The following is a 6,165-nucleotide window of genomic DNA, read 5'->3' on the forward strand; positions in this document are numbered from 1 at the left end:
TTGAGTATTAAAGTTATATATATATATTTCAAAATATTTCGATTTTCATTGTTCTAATAAATTTATCGCAAATTTTAAAGTTCATTTTTCAAATTTCTGTTGATATTAAACTGATTAGTCAATTTCATTGCATTCTTTTTCATCGACGAATTCGTCCAGTTATTCTGGCACTGGATTAAATAAATACCTCCTCCTTGTTCTTGTCTATTGGTTATTCATAACTTTATTCATAAAGAGGTAACAAATCAACACTAATTTTAAAAAATAATTAATTTTACTAAAATACTAATAAGGAAAATAATAAAGGCTTAATTTAATTTGTCAAAAATTGATATTTTCTTAATCTAGGGATTATCAGAATGATTCACTCACACAAAGACCTATTTTTTCTTTCTCATGATTCACTGAAAGTAAACTACCTATAGCCAATAACGGGAGCTTTGTTAATCAAATCGTGAATCAGAGAAAAGAAAATCATCCCGATTTATATCATTGTACGAGAGGACACTCCCACATACCTTCAATATATCTTACGGTGCTTCTACACGTTTGCCAAAAAATGGCATATTCGCGCATGCGCTAGCGAGTGGATGTGTTATTTGTTTTGGCTGGTACAAGTTGGCCTGAATTAGCGACTGACCCAGAGAGTATCAGTTTTTGGGCAGAAATCGAAAAGCGCTTGTGATGCATTCACGCGGTTTTTTCAGTCAGCATTTGTTTAGAATTGCCTAAAGATGAATATTTGTGCTCTCCATGTTTTAATTCATCAAAAGAATTCCACCAATCTTTGGAGTTAATAATTAACTCTTGTTCATGGTTGTATATTTTAAAATTCTATTGATTCGGAGTGAATACATGGTTTCAAACCATGTTAATCAACTTTAGCAGTTTATTTTTAAATTAACATAGTGCAAATATGTTTTTATGAAGACATTATATGTCTAGGTAATTAAATTAAAAAGTTTCTGATAAAAATTCTAGAACGAAGGTTGAATTTATATATTATGGTTATGTAGTACATGAATGTAGTATATGAATTCATGTCAACCACAACCTACATTGCTGATATTTATGTTTCCTTTTCATTTGGCTTATCTTAATATTGTTCTTTTTTATAGTGAAAATAAATTAAATGGAACCGTTCATGAAAATTCAAAAGCAAAAACAAGCATGTGGATACGACGTTTATTACTTCCTTTGTTTACCAAGCATTTGTACAAGCCTTAGATTTGTGGCAAACAGCAAACGTGTAGACGTAGCATTCCATTTGTACAAGCCTTAGATTCGTAGCAAACAGCAAACGTGTAGATGCAGCATTCCATATTGATTACATACGGGTACTCTTACATCTCTTCCTAAGAGGTTCAAATCCTATTAAAAACCAGTTTTCATACCTTTGGTACATTTCGTTCAAGTGGTAGTCTTGATAATTTGTATGAAATAATTATTGTAAAAATATCATCGAATTTATAATTATAATAATACATAGATATTAAATAGAGATAGCGATATAATATTGTTTCTGAACAAACGTATTTTTCTATTATTATTACAATATAAAATGTACAGTGTTTGAATAAGTTGATATATTATTCACGACATTGTGTTAGTCACTCAAATGTAAACCTGATAAACAAGAATGTTTGTACTCATCAACGCTTATCACCTACAAAGAATTTCCTTCGAGTGTTTCAAATAAATTTTCATATCTTTAATTTCAAACTCGAGTTTTACAACATAAATATATAAATTTTAAAGTTCATTTTTCAAATTTCTGTTGATATTAACCTGATTAGTCAATTTCATGACATTCTTTTTCATCGACGAATTCGTCCTGTTATTCTGGCACTGGATTAAATAAATACCTCCTCCTTGTTCATACTTATTGGTTATTCATAACTTCATTTTTAAAGAGGTAACAAACCAACACTAATTTAAAAAAATAATTAATTTTAAAAATACTAATAAGGAAAATAATAAAGGCTTAGCGAACCCGAATGTTCGATGCCGATTTGTGAAGTGATGTCTCCCCAAACCTGAATTTACAAGATCTGTCTTGATGAAATCCTCCCACCAATGCTCTGGTCTACCACTCAGTCGTTTACCAACCCGTTGTATGTTTATTAACATTGGTAAGGAAACTTACATGCACATCTTATTTGCAGATATGTTACAATCTGCATTGTTCTTCTCACGTACAGTTCTCCGAATTTAGTTTTGCATATTCTTTTAAATAACCGGTAATTCATCCTGTTACCGAATGTAATTAATCATAATTATCCGAATGTTTTTAATTTTTTTTCAAACAGCTTAAGGCACAGTTCTTCCTCAGTTTAGGAGGCATTGATTAAGAACAGTAGAAAGGATAATTTTAATAAGTTTCGTAATTTCCAACTTTTAAGTTTCTTGGCAGAAGACGCTAGCAAATTCGAAATTGAAAAATAACAAACATTTCCACCCTTTATATCCTCATCAACTTTGTTTTTTCTACTTACAGCAGACTATAAATACTTAAACCTCTCTACCTATTGAAATGCATTTCCTCCTATATCTGTATCACCAAAATTACTGCCATTTCTTCTTCTAATCAAGTATTTTGTTTTATCGGTATGTATATCGAAACCTAGTTCCAAACTAAATTTTATCAAAGTAGCTGTATTTAGTTTTTATAGTTTCCTCGTACTTAATCAATATTTTTTTTTTTGATTGATAGATTTATTTATAGATAGATATTACAATCTGCCACTCAGTTGTGGGCAATAGGTAATAGTGATGAATGATCTCATACATACTAAAATAAAAAAAACAAATTAAAAAAAAAAAAAAAAAAAAATTCTCTGAAAATATATACAAACAAAAGAATAAACAAGATGAACATAATCAAACTATCTGTATGAAAAATAAATAAATAAAATAACATAATTAATCAATATTAGCAAATCATCAGCATACCCAAACACGGGTATTTTACCATCTAAAATTAAACTCATTCCTGTAAGCATCCCATTTCTAATAACCTATTCTAGCGCTAAATTAAATAAAATAGTTGATAGAGAATAATGATTACTGATTTCAACTTTATTAAATCTTTCAGTCATGCACAAATGGCTAGGGAAATAAATCTGACTCAATCACAATAACTTATTTTAAAAAGCGTTTATTTTTATCAAGTACATAATTTATTCATTTGAATCTTTAATAACTAAAAATAATAATAATAGGAGCGCTGTAAACCTTGTTAAATCGTTTCAGTGTGCCGCAAGAACTTTAAAAAAAAAGGAAAATTAGACCAGAAGTATTTCTTACGATTTTTTAAGCCATCGTTAGTTTTTCTAATTTTATTACCTTTCTTAATAAAATAATCAGCCTTTCGAAGTTAACAAAACGTAATTTATTCCCATTTCTTGGAATTAAACTCCGTCCTTTACAAAATAGCCGCACCAATTAATAGATTGCTATAGATTATCGATTGTCGATAAATCATGGGAGCAAAAACCACAAGCATGCCGAGGTTCGTCAGGAAAAATATTGCTATAGAACTCCAGCTTTATAATGAAAGAATAATATATGACTGTTTATCGAGTACAGGTTCCATAAAAGAAATTAAACAGCATAGTGGTTCTTTTAATAAAACGCTAATTAAAAAGATCAATACATCAAGGGGAATCACTATAACAAACCGGTAAGGAATAGTACAAGAGATTATTACAGGAAATTATTACAGGAACTTATATAAAGACAATACTAAAGTAAAAACAAAATACCATCCTGAAATAGTAAAGGGAAATAACGAGGACTTGAGCATTCTAGGTAGAAAAGGCTATTGAAGGATTGAAAAAGAAAAAAAAACAGCAGGTAGTGATGGTATACCAAAGGAGCTTATTATTGAAGGTAAAGAAGTTTCGATAAAACCGCTTGAGATCATCTTTAATAAAATAATCAATGAAAAGTTAATCCCTAGCGAGTGAAAAGTAAGCGAGATTATGGTCATCCATACAAAAGGATAGCTTGGAAAATTTTCGCCCGATTTCATTAACTCAAAGTACCTACAAACTATTTTGTAATATTTCAAAAAACAGAATAATAGAAATTATATATCAGGATCATGATACAGAACAGGCTGGCTTCCGACCCAGATTAACTCCAATGTATTAATCGGCTCATTGAGAAAAGTAGATATCATGGGCGTTGATGACCTCAGGGTTTTACGCCCTAAAGCCTCAGTCAACACCAACAACAAGTAGATAATATGACAGGCGAGTCTATTTATGTTTTATCGACTATTTCAAAGCTTTCGACTCGATCAGGCATAAATATATTTGGGAAGCATTGCGTGAATCTGGCCTTAGCAAACTCTACATGGAAGTCACCATGAAGTCATACAGAAACCAAAAACCATTCGTGGCGTTGGATAGGGACGGTGATTACGTTGAGGTGGAACGAGGAGGGAAACAAGGGTGTCCTCTATCTCCGATTCTGTTTAATTGTATTTTAAACAAATTATTCAGAGAATTAAATTGAGAAAGCCTGGGAATATCTATCAATGGGAAAATACTAAACAATCTAATATTTGCTGACAAAATGTGTATAATATCTCCGGGCATTGACGGTTTAAGAAGAATGATAAGAGTGTAGTAGACATTAGCAAGAAATATGGGCTTAATATGAATACATCGAAAACAAAAATCATGACAAATTCAATAGAAATACCAATTTATTTAAAAAATAGTGAGATAGAATATGTAGAGGAGTACATTTACTTAGGGCAGACAATAACTTCCAAAGGGAATGTGAATATGGAAATAGAAAAAAGAATAAAGCTGGGGTGGTGTAAATATTGGTCTCTCCGAAAGAGAAAGAGAGAGAAATACTTTATTCGCCCATGTTGCCTGAATACATCAGGTTGCAATATCACACAGCATACTTATCAATCCGTAATCGGACATATATAAATTACATATAATTACATAGTATAATAAGATATAAAGAAAACTATTTTTTTTCGCCACAGGTTTCCTTTTACGATCAATTTCAGTCTATACACCAAATACAAATACTTCAATTCATTCCTTTTTTCTTCCCCACTTCTGCTCCTCCGATTTCACCACTTCATAATTCTTTAATTCACCCGATCAACAAATTCGCTCTCCGGAATTTACCCTCCTAGATCCTCTTCAGTGACCCGCTAAACAAATTTACTATTAGATGGAAAAAAAAAAGCAACATATCACTAGATCTTAAAATCAGAGTTTTGACCACATTTAAATATCCCACACGGTTCTCTATGGGGCTCAAAAAAAACTTGAACTGAAGCTGGATACCATGCAAATGCAGCTCCTAAGGAGTTTAATGTTTATTAAGAAACGAGAAAGAATACAAAATGAAGAGATTCTTCAAAAAGTAAATATTAAAAGTCTAAGGGTTGAGGCCCACCGATTAAAATGAAGCTGAGCTGGGCACTTGGTCAGAATGAAAGACGATAGATGGATCAAGGCTTGCACAGAGTGGATACCGAGAGACGACAGCAGGAAAAGGGGGCGACAACATCGCGAGTGGAGGAATGTAGTAACAGTGTGTAGGCGAAAACTGGCGGCTGGTTGCGAGGGACAAATCCAGGTGGAAAAAAGTTATAAAGAATATTTAGTTTTATGTTTCTCTTTCGTTGTACTTGTGAGGGCTCTTTTTTGTTATTTATGTTTTTGTATATTTATCTATATTGTTCTTTCTTCTGGCCTTCTATAGCCAACTACTATAAATTCCTCTCGATGGGAGAGTTTTTTGTCAATACTGATGCCAATATTTAATAAACAGTTTAGCTGATTCGTTACAGCAATATTATTTTTAAAAATGTTCAGTAGGTTGCAAAGTTGCTTTCTAATAACTTCTTTTTTTTTTTTATCAGACTTTCATCTCATAAAATAATTTATAAAATAGTGATATTGAAAACTATCTGATTTATTTTTTAAAACTTAGTGACTTTTACATAGGTTATTAAATTAAACTCCAACTTTCCAACCATCCTAATCCTTTGGTTCAAACCTTATCTAGTTCCACCAACCCCTACAGCCCACCTAGAAGGTTGAAACGGCAGTGGCCAAGGGACTTATTAAAATAAAAAAATGGACAATTGGAGTTCTGGCAATGGTCAGATTCTCCACTCAAGTT

The sequence above is a fragment of the Halyomorpha halys genome, unplaced genomic scaffold (assembly GCF_000696795.3).
Source record: "Halyomorpha halys isolate HHAL.00 unplaced genomic scaffold, Hhal_1.1 Scaffold541.1, whole genome shotgun sequence".
In the NCBI taxonomy this organism is placed as follows: domain Eukaryota; kingdom Metazoa; phylum Arthropoda; class Insecta; order Hemiptera; family Pentatomidae; genus Halyomorpha; species Halyomorpha halys.